A 22998-nucleotide genomic window follows, 5' to 3' on the forward strand; every position below is an offset into this window, starting at 1 on the left:
GCCATATATAAAGAATGTCGAGGAGTCTGGTTTGGCTGCAGTGTGCATGAAGGGAACTAATATGTATAAAATAAGGCTCAAAAAGTAGTTTGAGGCCAGGTGCTGAAGGACTTTAAATCCTAAATAGAGGTGTTTATTTTTGACCCTGCCAATGATAGGGGAACAATATAATTTAATGACTAGGGAAGAGACATGATCAGATTTACACTTCTGAAAAATCATTTTGGCCACTGTGTGAAGGATGGACAGGAGAGGGAAGAGATGATATAGGAAGGTGAATCAAGAGGCAATTGCAAAAGGTCACAAGGGCCTAAACCAAGATGGTGGTCATGGGACTGCTAAGAAGAAGATGCATGGGAGAGCTGTTTCGAGCTATTTTGATGGGAAGAAATGACAAGATTTGGCAACAGAATGGAAATATGAGGTGAGTGAGAGGAAGGAGCTGAGTCCTTAGGTTCAACCCTGGGTAACTGGAAGGATGGTGGGATCCTTGACAGAAACAAGGAAGGTCAAAAGAGGAGAACATTTGTAGGGAAGGAAAATGAGTCCTTTTTTGGACAAGTTTAGTTGAAGATACTTGTGTGTGATCCAGTTTGGAGTGCCCAGTGGGCAATCGATTACGTAGATCTGGAGCTCAGGAAAGAGATTAGGGCCAGAAATCCAGATCTGGGAGTGATCAGATGATGACATAGAAATGATAATTAAACTCATGTGAACTGATGAGGTCACTAAGAGGATATTGGGAGAGAAGAGAAAAGAACCCAGGACAGAGCCTTGGGGCACACTCACAATAAGAGGGTTCATGATGGATAATGATCCAACAAAGGAACAGTCAGACAGTCGGACAGGTAAGAGGAGAACCAAGAGAGAGCCATGTCACCGAAACACAGAAAGAAGAGAGTCTCGCGAAGGAGAGGGTAGTGACCACTCTGTACTAGGCTGATGCTGGGAAATCTTGTTCTTGGTAGAAAGGGGCTCTGAATGTGTATGCCTTCTCAGGCTCCAAGGTCATGGAGTCATGGAATAAGAAGCATCCCCAGCCAAAGACAAAAATGATGGGTTCTTCAAAGCTAGTGATCTAATTGCAACCCTCATGATGTTGCCTTGGACTAGGCAGAACACCCCAATGCCATCTGACAGGCCAAGTCAGTTGAGGCTCCCCACAGGTTTCTGGAAGTCTAGAATCAGCAAAGTTCCTAGTTTAGGGTTCCGCAGGATGCGTTGAGACCACTGCACACCAGATTCACCAGATCTCGGCAACATCTCACTGTATAGCATTCACTGTGCCTCGATTATTCACAAGCCCACTCTTATATTGAATATAAGCCACTCTTCACTTTTTTGTCTTAATAGCCCTAACATCTAACACAGTGCCTTGATCGTAATAGGCACATAATAGACGTTTGTTAAATTAAAATAATCGTGTAATGTAGTAGCTAGAAGAAGAACGTAGGTTCAGATCCCATTTCTTACACGTAGTGGCTTTAAGCAAGTCACTTAACTTCAGGGTGCTCTACACAACCCTTTAAGATCATATGTTGCAGAGAAAAGTGTCAATCTGCATTAGTAGAGGGAATTTCCTCAGCTGGGAGTCCCCATACCAATGAATTCACAGATCCATTCCCTATCTCTATCTCTGGTTTTGTGCATTTAATAAACATCCATTATAGGCATCCATTTTTAACCAAAGTTCTTCTAGGTTGGTGTATCATTTGAAAGCAATGAGTCAGATTTCTGGAACAGCTGTGTACCATGTTGACTAAAGCATCCATCTTTAATGCCTCCTTTTTTTTGGTCCAGCTGTCAGAATTACACATATTTTGCTCTATTTCTTTGTATGTTACTTTGAACCCAAGTGTTTACACATTCTATTTTTTTTTCTCTTCCTGATACCCCATGAGACATTCTTTCCTATGAGTCATATACACCATAAGAAATTTCTGTTTGGCTCAAAGTTAGGCTGTCATTTTGGAAACAACATCTCCACACTAAGAGATAGGAAATGAACTAAAATGTGAATGATTCATAGGGACTCTGGCTGTGTTTACTATAGGAGAAACAAGTGGGAAATAAGAAAATTATGGTGTGGGTCTCCCTCCACTTATTATATGACAGTGAGCATCATTTGGTGTGGCCTTATATACCATTCCTGAGCACATGTTCAAAGGCTACTCCTGAATTTTAGTACAGTGTGCATGTATTTTTCCTTTTCAAGCACAGCTTTTTATTCTTTATGAAGATATCTTGATTGGATTCTTAAAACCATATTAAAAGCAGCATGTGGTAGGATGCATTGATTTAAATCCCTTTTGAGATACAGTCTCTTTAGATCATATGATCCTATTATATTTTATCTTGTTATACTGCATTTCATTTTTCCCAAAGGTTTCTAATGTCATAACTCAAAGAAAATTGTCTCTTGAGGCAATGAAACTGTACTTACTTGGATATTTGGCTCAGAAGCTTCTAATGCCATTTTCCTGGTGGCTTCTACTTCCATTACCCCCAGCTGGTCATTTTATGATGTCCTGTTCTCTTCAGCAGGAAGCACAGTGGGAAGAGAGAGGGTTAGGTTAATAATCAGGAGGTTCTTAACATTTTGGGACTCTAATTAACTCTACCATTCCCTTCTTGCTTCTTGTAAAATGGGAATAGTGGTATTACTGTACCTCCTTCACAAGGTGGTTGTGAGGATTAAATGAGATTACATATGTAAAGCACTTCAAAAAATTTAAAACCCTCTATAATACTATTCTCAGCATAGAAAAATACATAGGATCATAAAGAAAAGCAATTACATTGAAATGTGGTTATAAAAACGTCAAGTTCACAGACCCCAGGTCAAGAACCCCTTACTTAAAAAGATGATTTCTATTCTTCTTTAAAGGGGCTGACTGCCAGTGAGCTTTCAGCTAAACTGCAGTGGCTCTGCTTAATTTTCCCCATTATCTTATACACTGTCAGAGAGATGTGGCCCCATATATAACATTCGCAATTCTTCCCTCTTTCTTCTTTCCAAACATTGTTCAGTCGTTTCAGTCATATCCTATTCTTCATGACACCATTTGGGGTTTTCTTGGCAAAGATTTGTTGTTGTCGTTGTTTTTTTAGTTATTACTCCATTCGAGGTTTTCTTGACAGAGATACCAGAGTGGTATGCCATTTCCTTCTTGTTCTTTTTACTGATGAGGAAACTGAGACAAGCAGGGTTAAGTGACTTGCCCAGGGTCATACAGCAACTAAGTGTCTAAGGCCAGATTTGAACTCAGGAAGATGAATCTTCCTGATTCCCAGCCCAGTGCTCTGTCCATTGTACTGATTAGCTGCCCATTCTTGGCAAAGATACTGGGTTAAGTGACTTGCTCAGGATCACATAGCTAGGAAGTGTTTGAGCCAAATTTGAACTCAAGTCTTCCTGACTTGAGCACTCCATCAGGTCACCTACCTGCCATTCTCAAACCTACTGACATAAATAAAAAGAGTTTTTAATACTTTCCTCCATCTATCCAAACTCATTTCTTATTACTACCAAACATGTTTTCTCTCCTCTAGGCATGCTGGTCTGATAATTGTACAATATTCATTACTCATTGTTTCTACTCTGTAGCAATGCTATTCCTCTTCCTTGGTTCTCTTCCTTCTTCTGAAAGTCTATCCACATTTTTCACTTTTTCCAAAACCCAGTGTAATAGCTAATAACAATAATAACTAGCATTTATATAGAAATTTGGGTTTTACAAAACACTTTAAAAGCATTAACTCATTTTATCCACACAGTAACCTTGGGAGTCAGTGCTAATATTATCTCCATTTTTCAGATGGGGAAATGGAGGCAGGCAGAGGTTGAGTGACTTTCCCAGGAGTCACCCAGGTAGTAAATGTCTGAGGCTGGGTTTGAATTTAGGTCTTCCTGACTGTGCTTTGCAGTCTCTCCACTATGCTAGATGAATCTGCTGTTTTAGAGGTAGGTGTACCAACTAGAATTGGGCAGATGGGATCGATTTAGGAACATTTAAACTTATTTAAACACATTAGCTCTGACTCAAGCCTATCAAAATATTCTAGTAGCTCAGTAGTGCCATGAGATCTCCTCAGTGTGGGCATTTCATCCAGTGGTAGAGGTTGCAGCCTAGTCAGCTTTCCTCTTGTGAAAACCTTGTTGTTACTGTTCTGTCCTCATATGCTGAAAGATTTTTGCCAGGTCATTTACATTTTGTAAACACTTCTGCTATATTGCTTATCTGTTATCCTTTATTGTTGCTGTTTTATGAAATTATTTACATTTTTTGGCTAAAGGAAGATGTAACAGCTGTCTTTTTTTTTTTTTAAGTTTTAATACCAGTTTTTGTTTTTACATTATAAACATTTCCAGGGGCAGCTAGGTGGCGCAGTGGATAAAGCACTGGCCCTGGAGTCAGGGGGACCTGAGTTCAAATGCAGCCTCAGACACATAATACTCACTACTCTGGGCAAATCAACCCCAATTGCCTCACCAAAAAAAAAAAATAATAATAAGTATAAACATTTCCAGATCATACCCACTCCATGAGAACTCTTCTGTAACACAATAAACAGATAAGCAAAAAAAACAATAAGGACCTCATCTGAAAGTGTATGCAACATTCTATACCTGTAGCCCCCCATTTCAAAGTTTTTTTTTAATGAACAGAAATCTGTTTTCTCTTTCTCCCTCTCCTCATTTGATTGAAAAAAAAAAGAAAAGAAAAACAAATTATTACTATTTTTAGTAAATACACATAATCTAGTGAAACCAATTTCTTCATTGGTTATGTTAAAAAATGTACATGTCATTCTATACTTTAAACCTATTTATTAGCTATCATGTTTCATCATCATGAATGATGCATCACAGATAGTCATTGCATTGATCATAGTTCTTATAGTTTTGAAAGTTGTTTATCTTTAGAGTGTTGTTATTGTATAAATTGTTCTCCTGTTGCAGTTCATTTCATCTTTCAGTTTCTCAAAGTTTTCAGAATCGTTCATCTTTACAATATTAATGCTATTGTGTAAATTGTCCTTCTGGTTCAGGTCCCTTCATTCTGCATCAGTTCGTATAAGTCCACATCTTTTTTAAATCATCCATTCCCTTGTTTCTTACAGCACAATAGTATTCCATCCCATTTATATACTATGACTTATTCAGCCATCCCCCAACTGATGGGCATTCCTTTAGTTTCCAGTTTTATTGCCACCACCAAAAGTAATCTGCTGTAATATTTTTGTATATTTCTTTGATCTCTTTTGGGTATAGGTCTACCGGTGGCATAGCTAGGGCATCTAGGTGCTCAGTGCATAAAACGCCAGGCCTGGAATCAGAAGGACCTGAATTCAAATCCAGTCTCAGATACTTACTAGCTGTGTGACCCTGGGCAAGTCACCTAACCTCTGTTTGCCTCACTTTCCTCATCTGTAAAATGGGGATAATAATAACACTCTCCTGGGGTTGTAATGAGGATGAAATGAGATAGTAATTGCAAGGCACTTAGCATAGTGCCCGACACATAGCAAGTGCTTAATAAAATGTTGTTATTGTTGTCATTATTATAGCTAGGTCAAAGAGCAGGTATTGTTTAGTAACTTTTGTGTATAATTCCAAATTGCTTTCCATAATGGCTATACTCAATCACAGGTCCACCAACTACCAACATGATTATTTTCCTACAGTCCCTCCAATGTTTAATCATTTTCCTTTTTTTGTTACTTTTGCCAATCTGATGGGTTTGAGATGGAATCTCAGAATTGCTTTTGATTTGTATTTCTCTAATTAGTGATTGGAAGAATTTTTTCATATTGCTTGGATTTCTTCTCTTGAGAACTGCCCATTCATATTCTTAGAGCACTTATCAATTGGGGAATGGCTTTTATTCTTATGAATTTTAATCCATTCCTTATTTATCTTGGAAATGAGATCTTTATCAGAGAAACTACCTGCAAAGATGGCTTTTCTCCTGGTTAATTATTCCCCCTTTAATTTTAGCTTTATTAGATTTGTGCAATAACTTTATTTTATGCAATCAAAATATATATTTTATCTTCTTTGATATTCTTTGTTTATTGTTTGGTCGTGAACTTTCTTTACGTTCTATCCATAAAGCTGATAGTTTGCTTTTTCATGTTTTTCTCTTTTGTTGATGATGTAACCTTTTATACCTAGATCGTATCTCCAAGGTGTAAGGTGTCCTATTTTCTCTGAAGTTTTTGTCAAATACGGAATCTTTATCCCAGGAATGAGGATCTTTGTGTTTCTCAGGTTCCAGGTTCCTATATTCATTTTCTTCTCTATCTAATCTGTTTCACTGATAATCTATTTTTAACCAGTACAAATTATTTTGAGAATTATTGATTTGTAGTACAGTTTGAGGCATCTTTGTTCCTTTTTTTCCTCATTATTTTCTTTGAGATTCTTGACCTTTTTAGCTTCCATATGAATTTTGTTATTATTTTTATAGTTCTATAAGGTAATCCTTTGGTAGTTTATTCGGCATGGCATTGGAAAAATTAATTAAATTAGATAGCATTGTTGTTTCATTATATTGACTCACTCTCTCATCAACAATTAATATTTTTTCTAGTTATAGGTGTTTTTATTTCTGTAAACAGTGGCTTGTAATTGTATTTATATAGGTCTTGTGTATATCTTGGTAAGTAGACTCTCAAGTATTTTATATATTCTGTGATTGTTTTCAATAGAATGCCTATTTTTAGCTCTTCCTGCCAGGTTTTATTGGCATTATATAAAACTTCTGATGATTTGTGCAGATTTATGTGATATACTATTTGCCCACATGATTGTTTCAATTACTTTTAGTTGACTCTTTAGAGTTTTTTCAATATATCATCATATCATCTGCAAAAAGTTGGTAATTGTGTTTCTTCTTTCCCTGTGCTTATTCGCTCGATTTATTTTTGTCTTAGTGCTATAGCCAGCATTTCTAATACTATTTTAAATGAAGAGGAATAAACAAGGAATATCCTTGTTTAATTTACCCCTAAATTTACTGAAAATGGTTCTAGCTTATTCTTATTGTGTATAAGAGTAGCTCTTGGTTTTTTATATATGCTATTTGTTATTTTAAGGAAAGGTCCATTTATTCCTATGTTTTTAATTGTAATAGAAATGCACATTATATTTTCTCAAAAGTGTTTTGTGGGGCAGCTAGGTGGCACAGTGGATAGTGCACCGGCCCTGGATTCAGGAGGACCTGAGTTCAAATCCGGCCTCAGATACATAACACTTACTAGCTGTGTGACCCTGGGCAAGTCACTTAACCCCATTGTCCAGCCAAAAAAAAAAAAGTGTTTTCTGTCTCTGTTCATATAATCATATAATTTTTGTTGATTCTGTTACTAACGTGGTTAATTAAGTTTATGTGTTATTAAACCAACCACATATTCTTGATATAAATCCAACTTGGTCATAGTGTGTAATCTTTGTGATGTTGTTTTAAATTCTTTGCTAATATTTTTTAAAAACCTTTTTGCATCAATATTTCTTAAGGATAATGGGGGTAGTTTTTTCTCTATTGACTTTCCCTGGTTTATACATGAAGACCATATCTGTGTCATAGAAGGAATTTGGTAGGATCTTTTCTTTTGCTATTTTTGCAAACAGTTTATATAATAATTGTGTAATTGTTCTTTAATGTTTGATAGAATTCACTTGTGAATCCATCTGATCCTGAGGTTTTGTTTTTTGTTTTTCTTTTGGAAGTTCATTTATGGCATATTCAGTTTCTTCCCCTGAAATGAGGTTATTTAAATTCTCTATGTCTTATTTTGTTAATTGAGAATATTTCATATTTTTGTAAATATTCATTTAAGACTCTGCTGAATTTGCAGCTTCTGCACAAGGCCTTTCCCAGTCCCTCCTTCTCCTTTCTCCCCTGCCCAGCTTCTAGGCTCTTCCCCTCTCACACTAACTTCCATCTACTCCATATGTATCTGTGTGTGCCTATTTGTTTACATTTTGTCTGTTTGATTAGAATGTAACCTCACTGAGGTCAGGAACTTTTTTCCCTCCTTTTTTTGTATCTCTAGGTCTTAGTATAATGACTGGCACATAATAACGCTTAATAAATGCTTGTTGAGTGAGTGGCTGACAGACACTGTGGTGAACAGAGAACTGGTCTTGGAATAATGAAAAACCAGGTTCAAACCCTACCTCAAACACTGGGTGTATGACCCTAGGCAAGTCACTTAGCCTCTAAGTACCCCTGGCAACTCTCTATGATAATGAGTTTCAGAGAAAGTAGATACCAATGAAATTGTAATTCTAGTCAAAAATGAGAACAAATATAAAATCCCTAACATATGAATAAATCAATTTCATAAATTTTATAGAAATGAATAAATAATCAGTCACAGAAGTGACTGGTTTTCTTGAGCACTCTTTTTTTTTTTTTTTTTTTTGGTTAGGCAATGGGGTTAAGTGACTTGCCCAGGGTCATACAGCTAGTAAGTGTTATCTATTTGAGGTCATATTTGAACTCAGATCCTCCTGAATCCAGGGCCAGTGCTCTATCCACTGCGCCACGTAGTTACCCAATCACTCTTTTTTTAATGTAACATTTCTGTCCATGATCTTTGACATTCTATTAGAATCTTCTCCTTTGGTATATCTTGAAAATCCATCCCTGAGTACTTTAAAAATACTGCTGCCTCCAGAGCTGGCTTCCTCTGGTTTCCTTTCTAACAGTAGGTACAGTCACTCCTTCCAATTTCATTTTCTTGATTGTCATTCTCTGCGTAACACATGAAATAACTGAGGTGTTGGAGTCTTAACATGGAAGCTCCATTGTCATTTGTGATAAAAATCGATCGCTTTGGAAGTATGAACAGAGTTATCTCATTTCACAAGTATTGGCTGTCTTCTTCTCAGTTTCATCTGGAATGACATGACTTATTTGAATCTCAGGCCATACTCTGCAGGCTTGTTTTCCCTCCACTCTTTTGCGAGGTGATACTGGCTTATAATATTTCAAATTTATTTTCTAAATCACAACTACTATTTATTTCCACTTGGATGAAATATCCAATGTTTACTAGCTAAGAAAGTCCTTTGAAATCTTCTTGTGATTGCTTTACATTTTACTTTTCTAAAAAAAAAAAATGTTGATCAGAGTCAACTGATGTCTTTACTTTTATCCCTTTCCCCTTCAAAGATAATCGCTTATTTAAATCAGACTCTGTCCAGAAACTTTGAGGGTCTTCCCCTCCTGGGCTGAAATTTTTGTGATGGTAAATTCAGTCATCTTTTGTTTCAATTCTTACTTGGCCCTTAGTCATTGAATGGGTATTGCCTCAGACAAACTGAGACCTGGGAAAGACCTCAATTTAGAAAGGTTAAGGTCACCCACTGCATCCCCAGTGATCCCCAGTCATCTTGACTTTTGTCTTGCCAGTAGATTTTGATGACTCTGGAGGAGAGAGTGAGGCCAAAGATTTTGCACAGCTCTGCCTCACTTAAATCCAGTTCATATGTCAACACATCACCCTCATGATGTCATTGGTCCTCTTTAAGAACTAAGGATGAACAACAACATTTAAATCAGATTGGAATGTTTAATTGCATGTATTCATCTAATCTTTCTTTTTTTCCCCTTTAATATGTGTTGAGTTTTGACCCTGACCTATTCACTAGTCTTTCAAGACAGATCACTGATCTGCAAATGACTGTCGTGTGGGTAGCCAGTTCTTTCTATTGGTTAAAGTGGTCAATTTAATTTTTGGTGATGTTATTTGGTGTTCCCCATTTCAACCAGACTCAGACTTCACTTCTTGAAGAACATATTCCTGATATGCCAGTATAAGACTTCAGAACAAGCCACAAATCTTCAATCTCTTTCATTTCTTAATTCTGAATCATATTTTCCCACATTTTTGCTGTCTTCCCCTATGCCTACATTCTCATTGAAGTCACTGAGTAGCAAGGCATACCTTGACTTGCTTTGAAAGATCTTGTCAAGTTCTTTACAACATTTTTTCTCTTAATCATCTGTAAGAGATATTGGTACATAAGCCACAACTATCTCACATCAGTCTCATTTCCTACATTCATCTTAGGTAAATGTTGAAAGGTATGATGAACAATCTGTTCTCAAGTATTTGCATTTCAAATTCATCACAATGAGTTTGAATGATGAGTAATTTTCCTCAATGCCTGTTAAATATTTTCCATTGGGCTACTATTTAACTGTCGGAAGCAACTCAACATTGACATTCTTAGTCCTTTCCCAAAGCATATTGACACTTCAGTTGATTTTAATGACTCCAGAGTGAGTTTTTTTTTATCCTGGGATAAACAGCCTTTTACAGGAAAAGAACTATTATTTGTAGAGTTTTTAGAATATATAATCTTTGAAAATTTGCATTCTATTTTGTGATGGGTCTGGGGTCAGTAACCATTAGGCACTGAGATCTGTTGATGGAACATGGCAGGCCAGGGCCAATCCTGAACATCCGTCACACCTAGGGGAATGATATGCTAGAATGGGGCTTTTGCTGGTTTACATGTGCTGCTGGGGTTCAAGAATCCTAGAATGGTCTTGGGAGAGCTGCTTCGCGTTGGGTGGAGGTAGGACTTTGTGATGAAATTTCACTCATAGATACCTGGGATGGCAGAATGATCTGAGATACCTTTTTATTTGGGAATAAGCCAAAGTACAATTAAATAACTAGCCCACCATAAGAGACAATAACACATTTTTTTTTCAGTTGGGAGTAGAAGCAGAAGAGTGAATTCTAAGGTGATTATACTGTGGCTGTCTTTAAGATGTAAATTTGTTCCTATAGTGCTATGTGGAGTAATTATGTTCCATAAATATTTAACAGCAAGAACAGTTACATTTAATTAGAATTAGGTTTAAACAGGGATTATTGTTCCCTCTTATGTATATAGCCTGAGGAAAAGGCAGAGCTCCCACAGGGGAAATAATAGAAAGAACTGAAGGAAATAAAAATGTGTCTTCAACTCTTTCTCACACTAGAACAATACTATCTACAGGAGGTCTTTGTGGATGAGTGGACCTAGGTTGTATTCCAGTTCCTAGGGCGTGAGCAAACAAAAATAAATAATATGTTTTTTAGCTTTTCCAATATAATCATTCAAAAGCCAGATTGAGAGCAAAAAGTGCCCAAGCTATGCATTGTACTTCTCAAGGTGTTGCAAGTACGTACCAAAATGTTATTTCTTGCTCTAGGAAGCATATCAGAAAAAGGGAACAAGACATGGGATGTATCAGTGTCTAACAGTTTTTTCTCTTGGCAGCTTCTATTTAGGAAAAACCCACAGGCTCCCCAGAATCAAATGTAATCTGGCCATGGAGGAAAAACTAAACAAGAGCAAAGATACAACTATGATCTTTTGTAGAAGGAGAATCTGCTATTCTATCCTAGTCATCAGGCTCCAAAAACCAGGAATGGTTGTGAAGTTCTCCAACTGAATGGGGGAATGGGTCTGAAAATGTGCCAAAAATATGAGTTAGAAACTTGGGAGATCTGATGGAGAACCTGCCTACTCAGAAAAGAGATGAAAACTCTTAAGTATTTAGAGCAATTTCCCTCTCTAGTATCTCTTCTAATAGACTTTGGAATTGTCTCAGTATAGAACAGATCCTAATGGAAGAGAAGACAGGTTTTGAATCCGCTAATCCCCGTCCGGCCCTGAGCTCTGTTTTTGAACACCGTCCCACCTGTACTAACCACATGGCAACCTCACATTCTAAAGTTAGAACTGTCCTCAGCATTTCTGCATTTCCACTTGCCTGTAACTGAAAAACCTGAAACTGAAACCTCAGCATGTTGTTTTCCTTTCTCCCGCCCCTCTATTCCCAGCTGAGACATCCGCTGGAATACAGAGAAATGCCCAACCTTCTCACTCCAAGAGCTTTTCCCTTTGGAAAACTTCAAAATCACTGGGAACTCCAGTTGTAAGGTCAATGCCACAGGAAGGAGAAATTGAACCATTCTGTCCTGGCCTTGGAAACTGGGCTGGAATGATTTTTCAATAGCAATTTCCTCAGCTCTCCTTAGTCAGTAACATAGGAAACACATCATTTGGATTCAATGAATGATATTTTCATTTTGGGAAGGTTTCCTCCCCTTTAGCTACTCTCTCTCCTTCCCTTCCTCCCTTTTTTCTACTCAGGTTCAGTGTTCTCCACCCTTACTCCTAGGTCTCTTATTTACTCTCGATTTCAGTCTCAAAAAGTATACTCTTTTAATAGGCTGCTGATAACTAAAAGACTTTTTAACATGGAGACTCCCCTTCTCTCCTCAGATAGAATGAGAAGTCAATAAATATTTTACTGCCCTGAACACTTCACAGTTTTCATCTCTTTTCTGAGTCATTAGGTTGGAGCAGGAGTGGGGAACCTGCAGCCTTGAGGCCACATATAGCCCTCTAGGTCCTCAAGTGCCACACTTTTTTTTGGTAACCATAATGTAATTTAAAAGCCATATTTTCAGATGCACTCCTTCATTCAGTTGGAGAGCGTAACAACCCTCCTTATTATGGTTTATGGTGTTCTGGTGCAAGCCAAATGAGGAGTGAGCTGGTTCATACTGAAACAAAGCCCTGGAAATCTTTCTTTTGTATGTATGAGAGGTTCAGCTAAGGCATAAAATAGCGACTAAAGGTCTACTGCTAGTGATAATTTTAGACTTACATTTTAGTTCAAGTTTGGTTATGACACGATTCCTAGCATCAGAGTAAAGGGCTTATTTAAATATTTTTTCTTGGCTTTTGACTAGCAAGGTGGTGACTTTTTTTTAGCTGAAATTTTGTTGCATATGCATGGAAAATAGTTCATGATAGTGGTAGACACGGGCAAGGGGTGGGGGCAGGGGCAATGCCAAGAACTCAGTTTTCAGACTTCTTGGTCCCACAACTATGTAAACAAATACGATGCTCCGAGTCTCTTTTTCCTCCTTTGGCTACCCCAGTGCATGGACAGTGAGGTGTGGCAGCAAGAGGAGTCCAAGGACCTAAGGTGAACTTCCTGCTCTGCTATTACTGACTGTAGGAGACTCATTTAGCATCTGTAAGCCTCAGTTTCCTCATCTGCCAAATAAGGCAGTTGCATTACATGATCCCCGTGGTTTTTTTTCAGCATGAAATCTATGATCCTGGGAACCTCTTCTGTCCCCTTAAGTTATTCTTCCCACTTGGCTTTACTCGTGGTTCAACAGGAGAATTCTTTCCCTGGAGCAAAGCAGTTTTCTTTTTACTCTCAGTGAAAAAAATACTTTGGTATGTTGCAGAATCTACTATTTCATCTGTATTATGTACTCTTACAACAAATACAGATCACAACCTTTTCCATACCTTCTTTTCCTATAAGACTCTTACTCATGTTTGCTCATAATCCTTCAGATAGGACCCACCCAAGGCAGGGAATGAAGGGCTTCTTGTGCCTTCAGCATCTTGAGGCTATTCATGAACCAGAGGAGCCATCTCTCGTTTTGATATTGATCAGCCCATCTCCTTTTCCAATTAATGTCTTTTATTTTACAATTTGTGTAGAAGTCTTCATGGATAACATACTGTAGCCTGCTTCTGCCCTCCATGTCTCTTCCTATTGCCCTTTGGGGTATTTGTAATTTTAATTCTGAGACCCTGATGTTCCATGATTTGCAGTGAAGAGAATTAAATCACCTGAGAATACTTTTAGTCTACTTCCATTCCTTATTGTCTTAGTAATTAGCTCTGAACCATTGGTGGTGATTCTTTAAGAACAACATTTAACCAATGATGCACTTAGCAATGGTTTTTCATAAGTCAACAAGCATTTATTAAGCACCTACTGTGTGTCAGGCACTCTGCTAAGCACTGGGGATACAAAGGCCAAGCAGTAGTCTCTTATTAGGCACTATGTGCCAAGGACTGCATTAAGCCCTAAGGATACAAATAAGAGAGTGAGGCAGTCTCTGCTGTCAAGCAACTCATATTCAATTAAGAGAGACAACACAATTAAGAGATTTCAGCCGTACTGCTCATATGAAGGCCTGGAAGTCCTAAGAGTAGCCATGGGGCTGAGGACAAGGTCCAGAGGACCTTAGGGCTCATCAGCAGGACAGATGGTGGTGCCTGGGGCTCTGAAGGGGCAAGTCCCCATACGATGCCAAATTTTGAATGGAATATATAAGTCAAAAGCATTCATGCTCATTTTGGTTACTGGAAGTGGAGATGTGGAAAGCACAAAGAGGGAATGTATCTTTTTTTTTTTGGCAAGGGTAATTGGGGTTAAGTGACTTGCCCAGAGTCACACAGCAAGTAAGTGTTATGTGTCTGAGGCCGGATTTGAAATTAGGTCCTCCTGAATCCAGGGCCAGTGCTCTATCCACTGCACCACCTCGCTGCCCCAGGAATGTATCTTAATGATATTTAGAATCACATTTTATTTGTCTGCCATTATAGGAGGATCAGGTGTTCCATGCTACATATATTTGTGTGTGTGTGTGTGTGTGTGCGTATGTATAAAATATAAATTAAAGTTTTCCCTTTTAATTGGCAGATCTTTTTTATTCAATATTTTAAAAAAATGTTTCCAATTACCTATAAAAACAATTTTTATCATTTGGTTTTTTTTTTAAATTTTGAGTTCCATATTCTCTCTCTTCCTTCCCTCCCCTTCCTTGAGATGGCAAACAATTTGACATAGATTATACATGTGTAGTCATGCAAAACATATTTCCATATTAATCATATTGTGAAAGAAAACATAGACCAAAAAAAAAACCCCAACCCAACAATAACAACACCAAAAACAACAAGAAGAAAATAAAGAAAGTTGGGGGGGGGGAGAAGCATGCTTCGATCTGCATTCAGACATCATCAGTTTTTTCTCTGAAGGTGAATAGCACTTTTTATCTTAAGCCTTCAGAATTGTTTTGGATCTTTGTATTGTTGAGAATAGACAAGTCACTCACAGTTGACCATCATACAATACTGCTGTTACTGTGTACGCTGTTTTGGTTCTACTCCCTTCACTTTGCATCAGTTCATGTAAGTCTTTCCTGGTTTTTCTGAGAGCATCCTACTTGTCATTTCTTATAGTACAATAGTATTCCATAACAATCATACAGCACAACTTGTTCAGACATTCCCCAATTAAAAGATATCCCTTCAATTTCCAATTCTTTGCCACCACAAAAAGAGCTGCTATAAATATTTTTGTACGTGTAGTTAATTTTCCATTTTTAAAAATCTCTTTGGAATACAGACCTAGTAGTGGTATTGCTGGCTCAAAGAGTATGCACTATCTTAGAGCCCTTTGGGCATAGTTCCAAATTGGGGGTGGGGAACCTGTGGCCTCAAGGCCACATGTGGCCCTCTAGGTCCAAATAGTATCCAAATAGGGATTTGTTCTGTGAAGTTTGGATTCAGTTAAAGGGCCACACTTGGGGACCTAGAGGGCCACATGTGGCCTTGAGGCCATAGGTTCCCCACCCCTGTTCCAAATTGTTCTCCAGAATGGTTGGATCAGTTCACAACTCTACCAGCAGTGCTTTAGTGTCCAAATCTTTTTTTAATTAGTCATTTTAATGGGAATCTTTCTAAAAGATGTTAGGGTATATCATTTAACCATTTTTGATGGTCTGGGATCATAATTATGAACGTTATTGTATTATGTTAAGATATATTAATACCCTCATGGGCTATTTCTTCATCTCCCCTCCCCCCATACAACTTGTACATACATACATACATACATATACATTACTGTGCTTTTCTAGTTCTGTTTGTATTTTAATTTTTCTTTTTCCTCTATGTCAACCTAGCAGTTGTCAGTCTTACTGGTGTCAGAATGCCCACGTCTACTCATATGCTTCTACCATTCTAATTTGTTGCTTCTACTCAACAGTGAGCTAGGAAAAGTATAATAAATAAAGTGTTGGCTTCAGTCCTAGGTACCACACTGCAGGAGGGATATTTGGCAGGCAGGAAGACGTCCAGAAGAAGGATGACCAGGATGTCAAATAGACTACACTGTGTCATAAGATTTAGCCAAAGAAACTGTATTATTAGAGAGATTTAGGGAGGACATGGTCACTATATTCAATATTCATTATATGAAAGGGGATCAGACAACTCCAATATGCACAATAAGGACCAGTGGGTAGAAGTTATAAGTAGGTAAATTTTGGCTCAAGATAAGGAGAAAGTGTCCAACCATTTAAACTATCCAGTCTTTTTGTTTTGTTTTGTTTTGTTTTTTTAAGGCAATCGGAGTTAAGTAACTTGCCCAGGGTCACACAGCTAGTAAGTGTTATGCATCTGAGGCTGGATTTGAACTCAGGTCCTCCTGACTTCAGGGCCAGTGATGTATCCACTGCTTCACCTAGCTGCCCCCTAAACTGTCCAGTCTTATGAGATAATGAGTTCCCTTTTACTTGAGGTCTTGAAAGGGAAGCTTGTAGTTATTATACAGAGTAGGGCTTTAGGTAGGGCTTGGGAAAATGTACTTTGAGAGCCCTTCCAATTCTAAGATTTTATTCTATGTGATTCAAAGCAGGACTGCTATTACTCTAAGTCTAAGAGGGTTTTTTTTCATATTTTCCAAAATGAGTACTGCCTTTGTGGCACAACTACACAAATGCTTCTTTTCCATCTTGATGCCCTAGAGAGTGGAAACTGCTAAAAAGTTGGTATCACAATGCCAGGCACAAAGTAGGCACTCAATATATATAAGTTCATTGATTGAATGATTGAGTTATTTGGTACATTACTATAGAAGGTATCTCATAGTTAATAACATTATTGCTGCATAGTAGGCACTTAATTAATGTTCATCGATTGAATAATTGGTACATTACTATGTACCAAAGGGGCAGCTAGATAACACAGTAGATAGAGCCCTGGGTTTGGAATCAGGAAGACTCAAATTCATGGGTTCAAAGTCAGCCTCAGACACTAGCTGCATGACCCTGAGGAATTCATTTAACCCTGTTTGCCTCAGTTTCCTCACCTGTAAAATGAGCTGAAAAAAGGAAATGAAAAACCACTCCGATATCTTTGCCAAGAAAACCCCAAATGAGATCATGGAGAGTCAGACATGACCCTAAAAAATGACTTAACAACAAAACATTAGTATAGAGAAGTGCATCTCGCAGGTAATAACAACATTAATAATGATACCTATCATTTATATGGTGCTATAAGGTTTACAAAGTGCTTCACATGTTATTGATTTTGGTCCTCACAACAACCCCAAGAAATAGGTGCTATTATTAGCCCCATTTTTCAGATGAGGAAACTGAGGCTAAGAGAAGTTAACTAACTTGCCTGGGGTCACACAGGTAATAACTGTCTGAGGCAGGATTTGAACTCTGTTCTTGCTGACAAATGCAGTGCTCTATAAAGTGACCAAATGTTCTTCACCGAAAATAAGTAGTGTATTTTTTAAAATGAAAGAAAGTGTGTCACAAAATATTTTCTTCAACTCAAGGAGAAATAACTGCCAGGGTTAGGATTGCATGGTAGCTAAATAAACTCAGTTCATGGTTTTCCTTTATTAAAACCAGAAATAATGACTAGTTCCTCTTCCTGTAGGGGAAGCTACTCTAGGTTTCTTTTGTCACTCTCTTGTTTGAGGTGCAGTCATGAGCAGGAGTCATTCAACAGTGGTCATTCATAGTAAGGCTTCTCTCTGTTCCTGTTTACAGCTTGTCCCCACAAACTGTAGCAATTCCAGCTCCTGTCCAGGGCTTGAGGCTCCATCCCAAAATGGCCCAGGCACTAAGCCCTCTGACACCTGTTCTTGATTATGATGGTCACAAGTGTTGTCCATGATGGTTCGTGCATGGCAGCAGATGAGTCAGCTTTGGATGAGAGTAATGTGATGATAAGCGGTTTTCAAACAGCACCAAATCATTTCCAGTCAACTTTTGTCCCTGTTTGCTTTTACTTTTTGAAACAACAAAATGTCAGTGGGTCCTAAGATAAAGAGCTGGGAGGGACTTTAGAGATTATCTAATCCAACCCCTCCATTTTTATGGAAAGGGAAACTGAGGCCCAGAGTGGATAATTGATTTGCCCAAGAATAAATAGAAGATCCAGGACCTGAACTAACCTTCCATATGATGTTAGATGAGACACAAACTACATTGGTCCAGTTGTTAAGATCTTTCAATTATCAAGTATTGGAATTATTTTGAGGCATGTAGAGAGGAAGGAGACTGGTTCCAGAGTCAGTGGACCAGAGTTCAAATCCTGTTTCTGAAGCTTATTACCTGGTGACTTTGGACAAGTCACAACCTCTCTGGGCTTCAGTTTCCTCACCTGTAAAATGAGGGGGCTGGATTAGATGACTTCTGAGGTCCCTTCCAACTCTAAATCAATGGTCCTTCCAGGTTTCGTTTAGTTCTGCACAATTGAAGCAAGATAGACAGCTCGGCATGTTGGACTCTTCTTTAACTCTTATTTAAGTTATAACCTATTTTGGAGTCAGGAAGACCTGAGTTTGAGTCCTACCTCTGATAGATATTTGCAAGGGTAACCATAGACAAACTTAACCTCTCAGTGCCCCAAGGCAACTCTCTGGGCTTATAACTGCAAAGCATGTACAAATCTGCGTTGGTAGATGAGAGTTTCCTCATCAGGAGTTCCCACATGTAGAACCAGTTGAAAAGAAAACAAACTGATGTTCACTGATCTATAGCAATAGCCTCACGTAGTGGGAAGAGCACCAGACAGGGAGCTGGAAGACAGGCATTCTGTTCCCAGCTCTGGTTCTGGTTAACCTGGTGGTGTTGTTGAGTCATTTTTCAGTCATACTTGACTCCTTTGTGACCCCATTTGGGATTTTCTTGGCAAAGATATTGGAATGGTTTACCATTTCCTTCTCCAGCTCATTTTACAGATGTAGAAACTGAGGGAAACAAGGTTAAGTGATTTGTCCAGGGTCACACAGCTAGTAAGTGTCTAGAGGCTGGATTTGAATTCATGAAGATGAGTCTTCCTGATTCCAAGCCCAGTGCTCTATCCACTAGGTCACCTAACTGCCCTGTGCCCTTAAGCAAATCCCTTTTCCTCTTCTGGACCTCACTCTGCTCCTCTGCAAAGTAAGGGGATCAAACACAAATTATCATTTAATGTCCTTTTAACTCAAAAGTCTGTGATTTGGTCATTCGGTTTGACAGGAAGAGGTCACCTGCCAGTTAATTCTCTGTTAATCATTCAATATATAATGCAGTTGCTAGTTAGGCATTGTTTCTGTACCACTTGGTAACTTAGTAATTGAACAACCAAGTCCTGTGGGTATGCAGAATATGGCATTGAGAGGGCCTCCTGAACCCCTTTCATTTCTTTTTCAGGTCTAAACTTTGGGATTATTTTATAATATCTCAAGCAGTGATGTTCTTCTAAGTAGATGGGTCCAACTTTTCCCTTTTATTTATAATGCAATTCAACTGAATGTGGGAGGTGGAGGGGTTAATCATTGATCAGACTGCTAGCCTTTAAACAGAAACATGCTCTTATTTAGCCTGGAAATGATTCCAATTAATGTGCCCTGAAGTTGCAAGAGTGGAATTAAGTGGCAAGTACAAGTGGCATGCATTGTGTATGAAGTCAAGAAAAACACTTGTGACATTCCATAACAACTTGCTGACCAGTTAAGTCAAATGAAACATGACAAATTTGGTCCTGTGTGTATTTATTTTCAAAGAAAAACTTAGATTTTCAATTCAAAACTCCCAGCAGCCTGATGATCATTGACCCATCTCACAAAAATCTCGTATTCAAGTGAGGCACTTCTTACTCAAGATTCTAACACATGGCCAAAACGGTAAGCTTCTGAAATACAGAATGAAGAAAAAGCCATGCAGGTACATACTTACATCAATGTGGAGAACATGCTTCATAAAATAGAGGCCCTACAGGGTGATGGAACACACAGTTAAGAAGTGGGCTTGATTCCCAGTTTATTCACTAACTGTGTAATTTATCATTTGGGCAAGTTATTTCTCCTTTCTTGTCTCAGTTTCCTCCTCTATGAAATGATTAGCTTTGGTTAGATGAGAGCTAAGGTTCCTTCCAGTTCTAACATTTTCTCATTTTATAAAATAAGCCATAGATTGAATCCGTTATATTCTTTTTTTACTTCCTGTTTTCTCAACTTTGACATCAGAAGGAAAAATCTATATTGACTCTAAGAGAAGGGCTTTCCAAAGCCCCAAAATCAGAGAACTGAGGGGCTAGTCAGGGTCTTAGAGAGTTCATCGGGTCCAATTCTCTCATTTTTCTAATAGAATGGAAGCTTCTTGAAGGCAGGAACAAATCCTCATTTTGTCTTTGTATTCTCAGGGTCTATCCAGCACAGGGAGGGCTTGGCTTAAATGCCTCTTGGATTAAATTTTACAAATGAGGAAAATGAGGCCATTGAAGGTGAAATGATTTGCATAAAGTCAAACGAGTCCACAGCAGCAACAGAGCTCAATTTTAGCTTCCCAGTTCCTAACTCTTTCCCCGCTCCTCCATGTCTTGTCTGTTCATAACTTACATGAGCGAGGAAGCCAGATTGCTGATCTAAAGAGCATGGCCAGGCACAGCAACTACAATGCTGCCTTCTACAATAACCTGCAGGAAGACAGACACTATGATTGGATTTTATTTCCTTGGGATTCACTTGGGTAGCACTCAGAATAGTACCATCTTTTCTTCTGAAGCCTTTGTTATGTCTTATAACCGTAATGAATTAAATTAACATTGACTTTGGGGTGATGGATGCTTTCCTGAAATACTTTATTTCAACAATGAAAGCCACTGACTCCTCTTCTTGGTCCTCCTCCTCCTTCTTCTTTTCCTCTTCCTCACCATCCCCACCATCATCTTCCTCCTCCTGCTCCTGCTCCTGCTCCTGCCGTTGCTGCTTCTCCCCCCGTTGCCTTGGAGCAGACCATCCTGGTGCCTCTTTCGTGAAGCGGCGGCCGAGGAGACCCCCGGACTCGCCAGGGCCGTCGAAAAGCCGAAGGAAGGCGTCAAGACTGAAAACAACGACCACATTAATTTGAAGGTGGCAGGGCAAGATGGTTCGGTGGTGCAATTTAAGATTAAGAGGCACACACCACTTAGTAAACTAATGAAAGCCTATTGTGAACGACAGGGTTTGTCAATGAGGCAGGTCAGATTCCGATTTGATGGGCAACCAATCAATGAAACAGACACACCTGCACAGTTGGAAACGGAGGATAAAGATGCAGTTGATGTATTCCAGCAGCAGACAGCAGGCGCTTACTAAAAAGAGAAAATGCAACTGTACTCCAGAACTGTGCTCCCAAGGAAAGCAATACATTCACAATTAGAAAACCAGATTTGGTTCAGCAGTATAGTTTTCTCTCTTCTTTGATTCCCTTCCCCCATTCCTTTATTGTACATAAAGTAACTGGTGTACGTGCACGGGCATAATGCATATTTTTTTTTAACTAAATGGCCGATGGTATGTTATGATCAACATCAAATGGAGATGGGGAGGGGAAAAAACAAACTGGTTCTGTGAAAATATCCCTTTTCTCCATTAGTGGCATGCTCATTCAACTTTTATCTTTATATTCCAGTAAGTTATTTTGCTCTCACTGTTTAACAACAACAACAAAAAAAAAAAACCCACAAAAAAATCCTTGCATACCTTGTTTGATTGGATAATTTCAATGTTTTTCTTTTATCATTGTAAAACCAAGGACGATTTTATAACTTTTTTGTCCGTAGCTGTTACATGTAGGGCAATCTCTGTCTCTCAGAAGGGATAAATTACTACAAAAAAAATCAATCCTAGATAGTTTTCCCTTCAGGTCAAACATCTTGTTGTTTAAATAAACTTCTTGTTTAAAATAAAAAAAAAAAAGAATGAAAGCCACTGAACACTTAATGCCAGGTAAATAAATACCTCAATGAGAAAAATGCTAACTTTTTAGTTGGCAACAGCTACTCAGTTCTAATTTCAAAGCAAATACTGGGTTTTTTTTCCCCAAGGCCTTGTGTGAATGGACTTGAAGTTTGTTTAAATAATAATGACAATCCTTTACATTTTTATAGCTATTTATTATCCAAAATTGCTTTAATACCTATTATCTGATCCTCACAACAATCCCGTGAAGATAATAGACATAGAAGATATTATTAGTATTCCCATTTTTGCAGATAAGGATCCTGAGAATTAGATAGCAGAAGTGAATTTCCTAAGGTTAATATTTACTTAGTGACAAGAGTCAAGACAAATCTAGAGCTTATCATTCACCCAGCTACCAAAATAATCTTCCTAATTTATACACGGGTCTGACAATGTCATTCCCTTGTGAAAAAACAAAGCGAAGCTATTAAGTAGCTCCTTATTACCCAAAGGGTGAACTACTTGGGCTTTAAGGCCCTACACAATTTAACCCCAACTTGTGTTTCCGGGTTTACTTCATATTACTGCCTTTCGTAAACAATATATTCCAATCAAACTGGATGGTTAACTATCCCTGGACTCAACATGCCAACACCTGCTTACATGCATCTGAACAAGCTCTCCCCCAGGCTGGAATGTGTTCCCTTCTCATCTCTGCTTTGAATTATCCTTCTCTTCTTCAGAGGTCAGCTACGGGACCTGGTCCTCTGTAAAGCCTTTCCTGGTCTCTCCGGCTACTAGTGCCCCATCTCCTTAAACCATCTGGTTTTTGGGGTTTTTTTTGTTTTGTTTTGTTTTTTGTGCACATGCACACTCACACACATCTTCCCTGATAGCATATAAGTTCCCTGAGAGCAGGGGTTATTTCATTGTTCTTTTTGTTGCCCTATTTCTGTAGCCAGGTGCTTTGCATATAGCAGACACTTAATAAATGATTGTTAATTGATTGGTTGGTAGTACATATCACAAGCCCCCCACTTTCTCATCCTGTACGGTTCTTGCTAATAGATATTCCACAGTCCTACCCAAGGTGCTGAAAGCCTTGCTTGCACTTATCTTTTTCCTTGCTCAGACTGTCATTGGACTA

General features: G+C 38.4%; 1 protein-coding gene and 1 pseudogene across 1 annotated transcript in view; both read left to right on the top strand.

The window, feature by feature from the left end:
* BTBD16 (BTB domain containing 16) overlaps positions 1–22998 on the top strand; it is a 104920-nt gene that overhangs the window by 50815 nt on the left and 31107 nt on the right. The window lies entirely within an intron of this gene.
* Positions 321–21263, top strand: LOC114026168 (annotated as a pseudogene).

The sequence above is a fragment of the Vombatus ursinus genome, unplaced genomic scaffold, assembly GCF_900497805.2.
Source record: "Vombatus ursinus unplaced genomic scaffold, bare-nosed wombat genome assembly UNPS02014833.1, whole genome shotgun sequence".
Taxonomy (NCBI): Eukaryota; Metazoa; Chordata; class Mammalia; order Diprotodontia; family Vombatidae; genus Vombatus; species Vombatus ursinus.